This window comes from Magnolia sinica, chromosome 16 (assembly GCF_029962835.1).
Source record: "Magnolia sinica isolate HGM2019 chromosome 16, MsV1, whole genome shotgun sequence".
NCBI classification, from domain to species: Eukaryota; Viridiplantae; Streptophyta; class Magnoliopsida; order Magnoliales; family Magnoliaceae; genus Magnolia; species Magnolia sinica.
Window position 1 is genome coordinate 73,594,070 of NC_080588.1, and position 18,063 is coordinate 73,612,132.

General features: G+C 37.7%; 1 pseudogene; it reads left to right on the top strand.

The window, feature by feature from the left end:
- Positions 1–4,334: 4,334 nt before the first annotated feature.
- On the top strand, positions 4,335–4,453 carry LOC131229912 (5S ribosomal RNA; annotated as a pseudogene).
- Positions 4,454–18,063: the final 13,610 nt, after the last annotated feature.

An 18,063-nucleotide genomic window follows, 5' to 3' on the forward strand; every position in this document is an offset into this window, starting at 1 on the left:
GTTGTATTAAACTACTCCACGTGTAGTTAAGTTGATGGTGACGTATTTCACCATACTTGAATGATGTGCAAGTATACACATCAGACCCATGTCTACACGTGTGTACAAAACAGACCCTTGTAATTGTACATGTGTTGTTTTGTACATATGTTGTTTTATACATATGGTTTCTGTACACATGTCAACATGTTGTTATGTACACATGTCAGCACATTGTTATATGATGTATCATAACACGCTAGCATGTTGTTTACACATGTAGTTTAACAGCAACACTTTTACATGATGTACTATAACACGTTAGCATGTTGCACATGTAGATTGTTGGCTAATGTACACTTGCAGCGTTGGCTGATGTACATCTCAGCAAATCATGTTAGCAACGTATTGCACTATGACGTTAGCTGACGTACATCTCACATGGTGGCTACTGTACACGTGCAACGTTGGCTGATGTACATCTCAGCAAATCATGTTAGCAACGTATTGCACTATGACACGTTAGCTGATGTACATCTCACATGTTGGCTAATGTACACTTGCAGCGTTGGCTGATGTACATCTCAGCAAATCATGTTAGCAACGTATTGCACTATGACACGTTAGCTGATATACATCTCACATGTTGGCTACTGTACACGTGCAACGTTGGCTGATGTACATCTCAGCAAATCATGTTAGCAACGTATTGCACTATGACACGTTCGCTGAACTATGAAACATCAGCCGCACATGTTGGTTAAACACATTGTTCTGTACAACATATCAGCCGCACATGTGCGTACCAATCATTGGCAAGCCGTATTGTACTATAACACATGTGGTAGTATAGATCAGCCACACATGTGGATCTGATCCGTATATAACACAAATCTCTTCACTATATATGCGTTGAATCCAAACCGTCCATCCATCTGATGAGCTTGGATTTATACTAGAGAAGTACAATAATGCACTTGGTCAATGTGCTAGTGTATATATGTTGGCGGATGTACGCTAATGTACAGGTGCAGCAACTATGTTTTAGTTTTGCCAATTCCACATGTGTAAATCTGTTGAAAAACGAGTGCACATATATGATGAATTCATGTTTAATCTACAAAACAATAGTGTGGCGCACATTCAAATATGTTGCAACCTGAATGTGTTATCCTGAGTTTTGGATTTGATCATATATATTTTTTATGAGTTGATGGACACATATCAAGTATGTTGTTTCCTTTATTATATCTTCTTCACTGTTGATCTAAAGCTCATTAGTGATCGAAACGATCATCAACTATGATGATCAATGTTGATGAAAGGATCCATCATCAACAATGATCATTATCGGTAATGATCGGATCCATCACTAATGGTCATGATCACAGGTGAAGATAGAACTCTCCTGATATCTTAACACTTTATTTTTCTTTCTTTCTGATGATGTTTATATATGTGATATAATTAGGCTTGATGTGCTTAGATCTAAGCCCCCTTATTTTTCATTGAAAAATAAAGAAAAACTTAGTGCTTAGATACTCCCTATACATATAAAAATAGGTTGTGTATAACCTGAGTGGGAGTTTATTCTTCTCCACCAAATGATGCATGCAACTAAGTAATGGTAGGTTGCACGTTATATAAATTTATTCTTACAAAAGCATTAAATCTCATCTTAAAAGGAGAATTTAATTGTTCTACACCGCCTATTCGGGTATGTGGACTTTCAGATCTCATTAAGATGCGTTTACTACTTTTATACTTTAAAAATTTGTATAACACATAGAAATGCTGATGATTAGTGTTAATACCTTAGATCATAGCTAAGTAGTGATACTCATGTAATGTAGAGATGGCCACCAAAGCATTAATCACTAAACAATTGAAAGGACAACATTTCGATGGTAACAACTACGAAGACTGGTCCCGCGCGGTGCGATGCCTTCTGGACGAGGACGACATATCTCACACACTTGATGTAGTTCAAAGGGAACCCATCCTGGCTGAAAACGGAAATTTACAAGAGCATAGGGTTGCGATGACTCGCTATAATAAGTGGCGAAAATAAAATCGTTCAGCCCGTAATGTCGTTCTTAGCACTATACACAAAGAACTCATACCTACGTATGAAGTGTATGAAACCACCAAGGGAATCGGGAAGCTCCGACAGGATGCCTACGCACGTAAGTCGATGCGAGAATTAGGCAATGGAATTAGAATTCCAGAGTATAGGATGTCAGGCTGCCCCATCAAAGATCATATTCGTAAGATGGAGCAAATGATAGGTGCCCTTAGGAATGTTGGGTGTAAATTGACTGAAAATCAGAAGATTATAGCCATGCACCGTTCCTTGCCTGAATCTTGGGCCCAAATCAAAAGAATTCTGAACCATACTGATTCTATCACTACGTTCAGAGACTTTTGTGGCCACTTGGTACGTGAGGTTGAAATGAATGCAATTCAGCCAGGTTCGGCCAAGGCCTTTGTAGCAGAGACCCATAAGCGGAAAGCTAACAATAAACGGTCCAAAGCTCGCAAGAAGGCGAAGAAGAATAATCAAGAACAGAAGACCACAACACCTCCTCCAAATCTCAAGAAGGGGAATGGAAAGAAGAAGCAGAAAAAGACAAATATAATCTGCTTTGTCTATGAAAATTTCGGCCATTATGTTCGACAATGTGCCCATAAAAAGACAATAATTTCTCAGTCACAAGATATTTTGTATGTAGGTGTTTGTTCTGAAATCCTTTCCGTTGATACTATATCTAACGAGTGGATTTTGGATTCAGGCGCAACAAAACACGTGATACAAAGTCGTCGAGGACTCGAGGAATTCCGGCCTATAGCCAAGGTAAATTACAAGCTGTACATGGGCAATAACACTGTTGAAGACGTACTAGGGATTGATGTTTACCACCTTTATAAGCGCATAGGGCGAACAATAATCCTCCGTGATACTCTTTATGCACCAGGGATGCGTTGGAATTTAATTTCTATTTCTAGGTTATTATTTGATGGTTTTGATATTCGATTTTTCGGGACAAGAGTTTCTTTGAGACTAAATAACCTCATCTTTGTATGGAAAAATTTAATTTCAGATTTATTTATTCTGGATGTAAATTGTGATAATGCACCTCTTGCTTTATCTGCTATATCGAATGAAACTATGGTATCTGAATCTTAAAAATGGCAGGCGAGGTTAGGTTACATCGGAAAGGATCGTATGACAAGACTAGTACGTTCTGGTCTATTAGATTCTTTATCCAAAGTTGATTTTCCATTTTGTGAACATTGTGTGTTCGAGAAGACTTCGAAGAAACCATTTCCTAAAGCGGCTAGGTCCAAGGGCACACTAGAGATAATCCATTCAGATATCTGTTGACCCTTCAATATAAATGCCAGAAATGAATGTCAATACTTTGTCACTTTCATTGACGATTACTCGCGTTATGAATATGTGTATCTCATCTCACACAAATCTGAGGCTTTTGATTATTTTCTTAAATATAAAGCTAAGGTGGAAAATCAATTTGAGAAAAAGATTAAAATCCTTCGATCTGATAGATATGGCGAGTATACATCTGAAACGTTTAAATCATATTGTGAAAACGTTGGAATTGTTTGGTAGTACACAATGGCTTACCCTCCACAATAAAATGGTGTTGTAGAGAGAAGGAATAGGATACTATTGGATATGGTTAGGTCGATGATGGTACAAACCAATTTCTCTACAATATTCTGGGGAGACGCACTGTTAACAGCCATTCTATGTCCTTAATAGAGTCCCATCCAAATTCATTCTTAAGACCCCATATAAGATGTGGTCTGGGAGGATTCCTCTCTAGCCAACCTATGCCCTTGGGGATCTTTGGGATATGTTTTGCTACCTACTCCACATAGAGGTAAACTTGATAGTAAAACCATTAAATGCGTGTTCATAAGGTACCCTATGCATTCAAAAAGATATGTTCTAGTTTATGAGGACCATGGACGATGGATTGAAATAGAATCCCAAGATGTGACATTCGTTGAAGATAGATACCCGAGCCCAATGCAGCAAAAGATTCCAAAAGAACTTTTTGAAATACCCGATGTATCTCAGGAGAGTGGGAGTTCTGTTTCTCAAGATAATGATGCTCCTCTACTTCGTCAGGACAGTGGGAGGACATCTCAGTAGGCTCCTGAATTACGTCGAAGTGAAAGAGGATTGATTCCCCAAAGTATTTCAATATTGAGGGGCAAACATTCACTTGCGTTGCAGTTGACTGCTCGATGTCCTCCCACTCTCTTGACGAACTATAAGAGGATCATCATCTTGACAAGCAGATGGGGTGCAACACGAGGACTTCCCAAGAGGTCACCATGCCAGCATTATTGCACAGGATCCCGTTAGAGCTCCGCAGTCAGGCTTGCTTGGGTGAGAGTAGTAATGGAATGGGTGACCTCCTGGGAAGTTCTCGTGTTGCACCCCTCCTTCTGCTTGTCAAGATGATGATCCTCCTATAGTTCGAAGTATCTTCGGGGAATCAATCCTCTTTCGCTTCGACGTAACTCAGGAGCCTGCTGAGATGTCCTCCCACTGTCCTGACGAACTATAGGAGCATCATCATCTTGAGAAGCAGAACTCCCACTCTCCTGAGATACATCGGGTATTTCAAAAAGTTCTATTGGAACCTTTTGCTTCATTCGGCTGGGGTATCTATCTTCAACGAAGGTCACGTCTCGGGATTCTATCTCAATCCATCGTCCATGGTCCTCATAAACTAGAACGTATCCCTTTGAATGCATAGGGTACCTTATGAACACGCATTCAATGGTTTTACTATCAAGTTTACCTCTATGCAGAGTAGGTAGCAAAACATATCCCAAAGATCCCCAAGGGCGTAGGTTGGCTAGAGAAGGAATCCTCCCAGACCACATCTCATATGGGGTCTTAGGAATGGATTTGGATGAGACTCTATTAAGGACGTAGACGGCTGTTAACAGTGCGTCTCCCCAGAATGTGGTAGAGAGATTGGCTTGTGCCATCATCGATCTAACCATGTCCAATAGTGTCCTATTCCTTCTCTCTGCAACACCATTTTGTTGTGGAGTGTAAGCCATTGTGTACTGCCAAACAATTCCAATGTTTTCACAGTATGACTTAAACGTTTCAGATGTATACTCGCCACCTCTATCAGATCAAAGGATTTTAATATTTTTCTCAAGCTGATTTTCCACCCCGGCTTTATATTTAAGAAAACAATCAAAAGCCTCAGATTTGTGTGAGATGAGATACACATATCCATAGCGTGAGTAATCGTCAATGAAAATGATAAAGTATTGACATCCGTTTCTGGCATGTACATTAAAGGGTCCACAGATATCTGAATGGATTATCTCTAGTGTGCCCTTGAACCTAGTCGCTTTGGGAAATGGTTTCTTCGAAGTCTTTCCAGACACACAATGTTCACAAAATGACAAATCAACTTTGGATAAGGAGTCTAACAGACCAGAACGTACTAGTCTTGTCATACAATCATTTTCGATGTGACCTAACTTCACGTGCTATTTTTGAGATTCAGATACTACATTTTTATTCGACATAGCAGATAAAGCAAGATGAGCATTATCACAATCTACGTCTAGAATAAATAAATCTGAAATTAAATTTTCCCATGCAAAGATGAGGTTATTCAGTCTCAAAGAAACTCGTCTCAAAAAACTTATTGCAGTCCTCAAATAAAAAATAAAAAACTCATGATACATCTTCCATGATCTCTTCATCTCCTACTGTACCCTTATGCATATGTAGCAGGTGTAATAGAATCCATAGGAAGTAGCAAAAGTGACCATGGATAGGATTAATTAGATCCTTGTCTTGGAAATGTTCAAGATACAGCTGCCATTTATCTCCATTTCTCATGGCACCATATGCACAAAACTCTCTACACAGCTGCCATTTATCCTGAAGAAGAAGAAGAAGCAATGTAAAATAGATAAATTCTTATTTATTTATTTATTTATTATTATTATAGGTAAGCTATGTCAAACCCGAGACCTCAATGTTAAAACACACGTCTATAGTTGGAGTAGATTAGGGTAAATGTTCCTAGATTAAGATATTTCCTTTTTATTTTTATTTTTTTTATTATTTAAAAAAAAAGATGGTATGGGTTAAGATCTCTGCAGATTTCTCTCATCTTCTATATATTCTTGTTATTCTCAGTGAAATAAACAAGTTATAGTTTTCATAACATAGTCTCTCATGTGTTAAAATGAACTACGAGCTTGAACCCTCATTTTGAAAGGTTATTGCTAAGCTGCAATTGGCCCATCTTGACTGATTACTCATCTTTAGGACAAGACGATACAATTGGCGAACCAAAAAAACAATGATGGAGAATGGGATCTGTTTCTTTCTGATTGGGATCATTAGCAGCTGTGATGACCACATTGTCACGTGCTGCGGGTGAAGGAAATGCATAGGGAACAAGAAAACATGTGTAATAGATACGGTTATCAATAGGTACCCAGGTCCCTGGATACCAAAATATCCAGCCCCATATAAAAAGATCTGTATCCATATTTCAGGCCCAATCGATAATTGGGTCGGATTTGGGTCCACGAATTTCAGTCTGCCTCGAAGTCAGGTCAGATTGGGCAACCAAATTTTTACTTCTTCTTCTTCTTCTTCTTTATAGTTTTATCCTTAGATTAATAGGAATAAAAAAAATAATTTAAGCAGTTCTGATTTTATCTTGGGCATTGCGGGCCCATGGGGTATGTGGGAATAACATCCAACCCATCTAATAGGTGCACCCCATCATGATGATCAGGTGGGCTGCACCACAAAAACAATGTACACCATCTGAAAATCTACGAATACGTGTTGCTCACCTGGTGTTTTAATCAGCCTATTTTTTTATTCAAATTTTTTTTTTTTTTTTTCTGCATGATCATCATGATGGGGTTGCACCTGAGTGAAGGGTTGGATGTTACGCAAAGGCACATGCAGGAGTTCACCTCAACAACTCCAAATTCCTCATGTATTCTAGCAGATGTTTATCAATCAGCTTGTACATGACACAATTTCTCTTTATCAGTATACATTTTAGGCTTTAAAGTGAACTTTGTTGCTCTGTCTTAACTTGTTCATGTGCCCTTTTTTTTTGGGTACAAAATCCTCTAAAATATCATGGGCAAGGCATTTTATGCTAAAAGAATTATAATAAAAGAAATTGTTTGAACTCTTTTAATTTCTCTAGCTATAAGGACAGTGATTGGGCCACAATTACCTCGATGAAGAGCTGTCATGTTTTACAGACGCTTCGGATAGCACGGGGAGTTGCCTTATGTCCTTGTGTTGGTCAGACCACTGCCATTAAAATTCCACTACCATCTGAGAATGTAGGGAAAGATGATCTTAAGAGATCAAATCGTTGATGAGAAGCAACATTCATTACATGGTATAAATGATGATTAAATAAAATTTATTTTGTAAAATTGCTATTGGTTCATATAGATTTCTTTTTTCTTTTTTAACTTTACAATGCTAGTACATGTCATTTTTACCTATTACAGCTTCAATTTCTTATTTCCATTATATATTAGAAGAATCATATCATTCACAAGATAAGCTATTACCACTGATGCATGATGGAGTTTTAGCAACCCATTAATAACTTTCTATACTTATGATTTGTTGGCGATTATCTAATACAAGATAGGTAGAGAGCACTTGCAGGATCCTCTACCCTAGGCTTTCAACAATATACTCCTGTTTTCAGTTCTCAAAAGTAAACCCATGGTCCAGTAATCCGGATCAATTCTCTGTTTGGGCTGAGGGTGTATATGTAAGAATTCTATAAGGTGGGCCTAATTGATCAACGGTCTGGACATCCCTAAGGTTTGGATAATGTGATCAGACATACTAGTGGACCCCACTAAAGTTGTGATTAATATAAAATCATCCAAGGGGTGGTACGCCATAACTGTGTTACACGCACAATGTTCTGTTTGAACTAGGATTGTTAAAATCCTGTGGAGCCTAAGGGAGAGGAGTTTCAAACTCCCCGCCCTTAATAACTATAAAAACAAGGCTGGATCCCAATCTTACACACGTTTGAAGCTTCCTCATCCTACCCCGGTGCTTCTCTGAAGGTGTAAGGTGTGGAAGACTGCGGCATTCAGCTAGTTCAGATTTTTGGATCCCCATCTCTGAAAATTACAGTTTACGGTATAGACTCAGAGATTTCCTTATAGGATGATTGATGATTCTAGCCTTAGATTTAAATCAACGGTTGAAAAGGTGTGGAAGACTGCGGCATTCAGCTAGTTCAGATTTTTGGATCCCCATCTCTGAAAATTACAGTTTACGGTATAGACTCAGAGATTTCCTTATAGGATGATTGATGATTCTAGCCTTAGATTTAAATCAACGGTTGAAAAGAGAATCGCAGCAATAATCCATACATCCAACTGATCCATTTTTCTTAGAAAATTACATTTTTTGAGATTTCATTTCTCTCTTGTCAATAGCAATAAGCCACTGTATTCTACTACTATATGAATCTTACTAATTTGTCTATTCCTTATTTGATGTAAGCTCGTTTCTTTTATTTCAACAAATTTTCTAGTAACAATTAGAAGAAAAAAAAGAGCGCACACAGTCACACACACACACAAAAAAAAAAAACGATCTGTTTCATTGCTTAGTTCTTATCATAACTTGATGTTCTTTTCATAAATTGCATGAGTGTTCTTCCCATTCATTCATTACACAAAAGCATGAAGGTGCTAGTTTTTTGGTCAGAGACTCAGAGGAATTACAAGGTCAGTCTTCATTTTCAGAAAATAGAAACCGCATCCAGGGCTGTCAATGATTCAGGTTCCGGTCAGATATTTGTGTAATCGTATCCGGATCTGACTCGTGGAATTGGATTCGGGTCCTGCCAGTTTCGTGTATGGTGTACAATACATGACGTACTGGATACAAATCTGAATGGTTTTGAGTACGCGGCATGTCCCATCGGGTCTAATTTGAAGCATGGATTAGAATTTGATGGGGTTTGCATATGGCATCGAGTCTAGGATTGGGTCCCAACCCAAGTACAAGTCTAGACCTAAATTAAGGTCCATACACATGTCTGTCTTCAAATAATAAAAGATAATCAAGGGATTTTTTTGCTGCAAAATTCAAGGAACAGTGATTTTCTCAACCAATCCCTCAGCATCTTTAAAGTGCCATAACGTAATTCTCAAGGGGTGAAATGAGCAAAAAGTGCTCATCTTTAAAGTGCCATAATGTGATTCTCAATGGGTGAAATGAGCAAAAAATTCACATGATTGTTTAATAAAAATCCCATTCACAAAATTCAAAAGATTCGGCTGAATATGAAACTGGACAAATATCATTTTGGGTGTGTTTGGATGCTCAGTTGGCCTGAATAGAAAACTGAACTATATATTTAGTAAATAGCCAAAATTGGGTCAACTATTGATGAAATAAGGTAATGTAAAGAATATCATCTGCATTGAAAACCAAGCAAATGATCATCATAATTATGTCCCATCAATTAAAATACAAATCCAGGAGACACTTTTATTCTCGATATTTGTACAAACATACAAATGAAACAAAACACAATTAAAACAAAAGAGAAATGGTAAAGATGATAGACCTATAAGTAGTGCTTCCATTGATGTTGCATCATGATTGCTAGCATGATAGTCCTGGACATTGAGAGACATTGCATTAGTTTTATATAAACACATTTGATTAAGTGATAAATGCAATCCCAAGATTTGGGTCATTTACTTGGCCTTTTGCCATAAATTCCTTGAAGTTATCAGTCATAAATATAGAATTGCCATTGACCTGAAAAAATATGCAGTATTAAACAATTTGTGACTGAAACTGGAGTATCATCAAACATTTTAGCTCCTGAAAAGCAAAGAGAATAAACTCCTAAAGTTACAGCCAAGGATGAGAAAATAATTGAGATAGAAACGTTTGAGAAAAATAAAAACCAATAATTAAGAAAACTATTAAAGTGTGGATAATGTACTTAGCAACTAACTTGGAGCGATGTATTCAGAAGTGCCTGCGAGTGTAGTCCAATTGGAGGAATTGGGTATCAGCAATAATGCAGTTCTAAGGTTAGAAACAGTAGCCTCAAGTTCCGAATTCAACAGAATGTTGTTGCTTGATAGGTCTCGATGGACAATTGGCGGGGTGTAATCATGGTGCATGTAAGATAAAGCATGGGCCACACCTTCAATAACCTTCATCCTTAAGAGTCCAATCCAACTGTACAGCTCTTGCGTTGTTGCTTAGGATGCTTGCTAAGCTTCCCCTTTCCATGTACTCGTACACTAGAAATGAGCACCGAGCATGGGAACAGAAGCCATAAAGCTTCACAATGTTGCGATGGCGGATTTCTGTTAATGCTGTTATCTCATTCCTAAAACTTCTTTTGAGGACCAAGACTTCTATGTTAGTTTTTAACCATTTATAAAATGGTGGTAACTCATCCTCCCTTTAATTCTGATTGAAAATAAACGAGCTCCCTAATCTGATTGAAAATAAAGGCAAATAACAAATACTGGCAGGATTTTATTTTATTTTTGCAAGGTTCAGATTGGTAGAATCTGGTCTGAAACAATATTAAAAGAACTGTTAAAAGAATATGTATCAGATTTTAAGCCTTCCAATAGGATTCAGTGTTCAACCAATAACATGGAGTAAAAGAATTACCTGACTACAATAACCAAGTTTCTTATCCATTCCCCATCCATGTTGTTGTTGCCCACCAAAAAGAAAAAGAAAAAAAATGTATTTATTCATTGGAAAATGAAGCTGAAACAACCTAAAACAAACAAAGAACGGTTAAAATGGAATAGCCATCCACAACAAAGAAACAAAAAAAGGGAAATGCATTTGTTGCCTTTTTTTGCAATGAATCATTAGGGTACATTTATTATTATTATTATTTTTTTAAGGACAATCTTCTTCACTTGCTTTGAGGTTTGGTTGGATGACAAAACCTCACTCTGTAATGTGAGCTTTTTCCTTGAAAAAACAGAAACGACAAAGTGGCTAATGGTTGACTTTTTAGGTGCTCCAAATTCATCTTCTTTCCTTCTAGAAGTGAAGGGAATCTTGGGTTTTGTCAAATATGAAGAAATATTGAGTTCTTTGTTTGGCCGAAATCAATGACTTGTAGAAAATAAAAATAAAAACACATACATGCGCATGAAAGGTAGAGCACTGAAGAAAATAAACTAGTTGAACTCACCAACTGGAATTTACAAAGTTGGGTATGTGTGAGATTTGTGCGCTCACCAGGGCTTCAAAATTGTGTCCAAGAGAATGTTGACAGTTTGAATATCATAATGTATAATCTTCAGGTGGCCTGGCAAGAAAAGAGAAAAAAAATATAAAAGGAAATTAGATACAATTAATATCATGTATTGCTGACTCGTCCAATCCGGTTCGATAATCTTCGGGTGGCCTGTCATGATTTACGTGCTGAGTTGTGGACCTACCATTTGGATGGCTTGGATGTCATACAAATGTTGCACGTGTGCATGTGTGGGAAGGTGGAGGGTGGGGTTACGGTCCATTGAGGCATATGGAAATATTCTTATGCATATGCACGTACATACACAGAAATGTGAATTACTTACAATCTTCATGAAGGTAGGCGAGTCATTTGTCCGATCCTAATGCAATCTTGAGTCTGGTAGGAAAATCCATGGTGGGTCGACCCCTTCCTGTAATCACGAATTACACGAGGATCAGTGTCCGACGGGATGAATTCACGTCTATTTCAAATATTGCAACTCCCCAACTCATCCACCATGTATGTGGCTAAACATATCATAATCCTTAAGTCTATTTCAAATAATTAGCCATCAAACAAAGAAAGATTCATCCTTTTGCAACAGAACATAAAGCAGAACAATATACTAGGAAAGTGAAATGAAATAGAGACGCTATAACATGACAGATTGCTAAATGAATTTTATGTTAAGCCTATCTCCCTACTCATGTGACAGTCTTAACTCCCTACTCATGTGACAGCACACGGACGGGTAAATTCATCGGAAGAAGTTGCCCTCTGTACCAATATTTCAGCCATGCGACCATAATCTACAGAGTTCAGAGTAGCACTGTTTAAGTCAGAAAAATTACAAGACAAATGAACCATACTGATTTAAAAGGAAATCTTTTCTTTTTAAAAATGCTTGGTCAAATAAATATGGATCTCTACCACAATTCTGATCATAAAAAGAACTATCTAACAGCATTTTCTTGTCTAGATTAAGCCATAAAATAGGGGAAGCCAAAAAAAAAAAAAAAGATTTGGAAAATGTTTTGATAATGTCTTGTTAAGGAAGAAAAATCATCAAGTTTCTTATATAAGATACAAGAACTACCCTAGATGGAGAATTGAAGTCTTATTGGAGAGTTTTTTTTTTTTTATCTCTTGGAAAAATTCGGAAAGTGTGGAATCTGCCAGTTGCCATATTTCATGGCTGGAATCACTTAACATGTTGAACAAACCTGAACATTTGATGCCTTATGAGTTAGCATGTAAATTCAAGTCTGCAATATAAGATATAGCTTAAAGGAGTTGTTAAATGTCACCAAGGCACAGTTACCATCAAGAAAATCTGGAAGAAAACCAAGCATATCAATATCAGGAACTCTGTCCAGTACAGTGATCCATCCCACCAAAAATTGGCGGACATAAGGATTCAGAACATTCATGCACTCCCTTAGCAGTGGTATAAATAAATTCTTCGATGCTGAAAAAAAAACATGAAGACAGTATATGAAATCCTACAATCATATTTCTACTGAGTAAACTCTGCTGGGCCCACTGTAAATGTATGCGGTTTATCCCCACCGTCCATCGTTTTTCCAGCTCATTTTAGGGGTTGAGCCAAAAATTGAAGCTTATCCAAAGCTAAAGTGGACCATATCACAGGAAACGGTGTAAAAAATGATTTTCACCGTTGAAACCTTGCTAGGCCCCACGGTGATGTTCATTTATCATCCAATGGTTAACATTTTTCATATTGGTGTGGTGTTTGCATCGATCAGTGGATTTGGCTGTCTAGGTGTCCAAGACTACTAATGCTCTGAGAGCAGTGGAGCATTTCTCCGAACAGGTGCCGTCCACTGGTACTGGTATACCTGGCAAATGTGGAGCATACGTGATGTGTGATGGATGCAGGACATCCAACCCTTCCATCATATGCATGAACTGCCTCCTTCCACCACATTATGACACTCAGGTGGGCCGCAGCACACGGAACAAGATGGTAAGGAATTCCCACCCTTGATTTGCACACAAGTCCAAAAACAACCTATTTTTGGGCTGACCCTTCATGCAGGTCAGTTGAAGGGTCTGAAGGGCCTGAAATGTATGCATAGGACGTAATTGCTCCCTATAAAAATCAGCAGCAGGCATTCTTCCTGTGGTGTGGCCAACTTAAGTTTGGATCTGGACGATGGATGACCAAATCAACCGTGGCATCCTAGAGAGCCCAAAGAATGTCACGGTTGGAGCCCAAGTATGCTTGAAAGTCAATTGATCGCATAACACTTGGCAGGCCATGTGCCTCTGGACTCATCTTCAGCAGCGGCATATGGTTCAATCGAATCTTGCCGTGTCAGGCACTGGAATATCATTGCCAGCGATATAGCCTTCGTGAATTAATTGTTAACCCAAATTATAGATTTACAAGTTCTGTAAAAATAATTAAAGAAATCAAAAATAAAAGACAGAATGAAACACGTGTGTTCATGCTGTCCTTAAAGCATTATTCATCCATTGCTGATTGGTTACTAGCAAATCGCTTTTAGGATACGATGAGCATATATGTGATTTTGCGTTTAGCAAACATGAATAACCACGATGGAACTATGTATACATAATTTTGTTTGACAAACAAACAAAAGAAAATTTTCAAAATTTCAAATTTGTTTATAATTCAGACCACTACTTTGGTCTGTTTCTCGAGAACTGTTGGCTCTGGTTCGTATTGATCCTGTTTGGCTTGATCTTGCTTTTCTTCTTGAGTTGTATGTGAGAGTGGTTCATGTCGTTGGTTTGGTGATGGTCCAATGAACTACCCAAGCACTGTTTATATAGGCCAAGGTTGCTGACCGTTTTGGTCTAGAGTCATAACTCAATATGACTATTTTATGGTTGTTAGTGAGAAACTAGCTATAATTGGCAGTTTCTAGCCATTATACATGCAGGACAACCAATTGTTGCATGCTATCCATTTTGACTAATTGGCTAGCCATTTTATGACCGCTGGGAGCTTTCTCAAAAGGCTAGTTTCCAGCCTATATAAAAGCTACACCGGTCTCATTTGGACCACTCAGCCACTCCGGCCACCTAACCCATATTCTCTGTCGCACCATGACTTGCATTGGCTCGTGTAAGGTCACGAAGGAGCGACACAATACACACACGCGAAGTACAAAGTGCGCCACTAGAGCCTCTACAACCACATGCCCACACGCCCTCACATCGAGCCAGCGACCATGCGCGGGACACGCAAGTCTCGATACTCCACAGATCAACCAAGCAAATAATAAGGTACTCCGCACCCCATATATAAACACAACATCTTCTTCTTTCCTGTTCGATATGAGACTATTACCTAAACACCAAAAACGCAAGTTTTTTAAACATATTTATTTTATATATATATATATATATATATATAAAATGGATGGGGGGTGTGACTAAGTCATGTGCCACTGTTAGCAATAGGAAACAACTTTCAAATATGCTTTGTATGGGCAATCTCTTACAACTTCATGCCATATTCGGTCGTCACCTGTGGACTTTATTTACACTCATTTTTTTTACATACCCTCGTAGGCTAATGAGATGTTGCCATGAGTTAGCACTATGAGTTTAATAATTATAGAACATGTTTGTGTAATTCAATCAAACACAAGGCCACATGTGTGATTGATGGCCTATATTTATTGCACACATGCGATTATGATATGTGGGAGTGCCAGAGTCGTACTTGACTAAATGTTTAATTGAATAATAGTAACCCTCACGCCAAGATGACTGAGTAAGATGGCATTCGAAAATTCATCTATCGAATCAACCATCGGTTGTGATAATTGATCAAGCAATTTATGAAATGGTAGAGGCGAATCATTCCTAATGGATTCGTTTTGCCTTACGAAATCAGGACTTTTCTTTCATCAATAAAAGTAATTAATATTTCTCTAAGTAATAAAGATAAATAAGTAAGTTAAGAGAATGCTAAAACAATATCGATTTTATTAATATTTGAATGGAGCCTATTATAATCGACAAAGTACCAAAATAAACTAAAGAAATAAGTAAAACAAAGATAAATACATGATCCATCTATAAAAATCGATTATTGAGACAGACGGTCAGTAGGATGTGACAAAAAATGATCACTTAAGTAAGAACTCAGTTAATTGGGATCCAACAACTTAGGGTTGTAGATATTTAATATAATCTCATGGTATTGTAGCAGTGGCATTAGAGAGTAGTAATCTATGTTAAGACTATATTATGCTATGTTAGGATAAAAGTAAAGATAGATATAAAGAGATAAATTTGTGTTTTGCATAGGCCTTGATGTCACACCCCAAAATTAAGGGGTCGAGTAAATCCACGATCTCCAATTTCTTGGATGTCACATTTTATTTTGAAGCATAATTTAATAGTACGAATCAAATGACATCAATACAATAGAGAAGAATTAGACTAGACAGTGCATATATATAATTTGAAAGTGAAGTGTTATCCCAAAAACCACTCCAAGCTCAGTCATCCAGGAGCTTAATATATACATGACCAACAATGTACTAAAGTTTGTTAATACTGAAATCAGAGGGTGAGGTCCATGCTAGACTACTCCTGTTGGCTAGAAAAGTGAAAGCACGACATCTTTCTTACCGGGTCCACATAAGCCTCATCCAGGACTACAACCCATAAGGTACCTATGTCAACAATAGCTGGCTGATGTTTTAAAACATCATCTCATGTGAGAGCGAGTGAATAACTCAATGTTATTATTCTCTAAGTTACATATGTTATCAATACAATCAAGCATAAGTAATGAAGTGTATCAATACCAACGAGTTCAGATAATACAACACAATATTATCAACAGTTCCTAAACTAGTTAGTTAATGCATATATGTTATGAAGTACAAAAGCATTCTCTAAAAGTAACATAAGAGACTCGAATCATACATTGGTCTTTCAGAAACAGTCGACCAGGCATAAGAGACGGAGTGCACTGGTCTTTCACAAACAGTCAAACAGGCACAACAAATAGAGCACACTGGTCTTTCACAAACAGTGTAACGGGCACAACATATAGATTATACTGGTCTTTCATAAACAATCAACCAAACACAATAAACAAATTACACTAATCTTTCACAAACAGTTAACCAGACACCCGACAACACACATAATCTATGCAAGATTATCAAGCTTTTATTGATTGAAATTCAAATTTGGATTCAAGCTTTTATTAATATGAGTCAAATAAATCGGATTGCATGGCTCGTTACTAGTGTCCCAGAATTCCAATTTGGATTCATCACCCATCATAAGTGAATAAAGGATCAAATGGTACAGGTCTCTGATGATAATAAAACAACAGTCTCTTCGCTAGTGTCCAGAGCTTAAGTGACCACACCACCAAGTAGCTATGGCAATAATTCCTACGATTGAAACCTTTTTAAGGCCTGCTATAATGTTTATTTACCATCTAACCTTCTCATAAGTTCACACGGACCTAGATGAAGGGAAAAAACAAATATCAGATTGATCCAAAGCTAGCTGCGACGCGCCAAGTTTTCTATGGTAGATGTCCAATCCCTTGCCTTCTATTGTGGGGTATACTTGAGCTTTCCAGCTGCCGCATTTTTTTTTGCTCGTGTATTAAATTGATGATGTAAAATGAATGAACCCTGTGGATATTCTATACATTATGGTGGGCCTAACAAAGCTTGGTGGCATCAACACACCACTGAGGTTGGTGGTGTGTGGCACACCGCAACCAAGATAAAACATGCCATGGTGGCCCCCACAAAGTCCGGTCACCAGAAAGTTGGTGGCTTGGGTCACCACTGAATCCACTTCCCCAGCTGAAATCCCATACCTGCTGATGGGGTCGCCGGTCAATTCTATGAAGGGATTTGATTGTGCCACTTGTTAGTAGGTTTTTCCAGGGATGTTACCATTACCGTAGGACTTACCTTACTGATGTAATGTATTTCCAGTCCGGTTCATCTATTTCTCTTACTTATTTTGGGACATTTTTTTTAAAAATAGGCAGAACTAGATCTCAAGGAGACCACGTAAAACAGTAGTGATTGAGCATCCACCATTAAAACTTTCTAAGGCGCACGGTAACGCCTATCATACACTTTCATTTCCATCCGTTTTAAGGTTGATCAAACCAAGATGAAGGGCCAATGTAAAGATCAACTTATCTAAAACTTTTGTGGTGTAAAAAAAAGCTTTTAATAATCATTCATCCGTTTTCATTTGTGTGGTTTACTTAGATTTGGATCTACTTAATATTTGGGTAGACACAAGCACCCCAATTTCACCCCAGACAGTAAGATAACACCCCATAAAAGTGTTGCCCGGTAATACCTGATCTGCTCAATGTTTATCCGGGTGAGTGGATTAGGTGTTACCCGGTGTTACACTTATCATGGGCCCACCTTGACCATGTGTTATATATACATGTTGTCCATTTCTCCAACCATTTTAGAGCATGGTCCATGAGGAAATTAAGCTGATCCAAATCATAAGCGTACCACATCACAAGAAACAATGGTGATTAAAAGCCCAACTATTAAAAACTTCTAAAAGACTTACTATAAGGTTTTCTTGATATTTATTTTCCATCCAACTTGTTAATAATATAAACCATGAATGAAAGAAAAATACGTAGATTAACTTGAAACAAAACTTTCATAGCATATAAAATGATTTTAATAGTTAATAGATCTATATAAAAAAATAAATAGAGAGAGTGGATATAGAACAA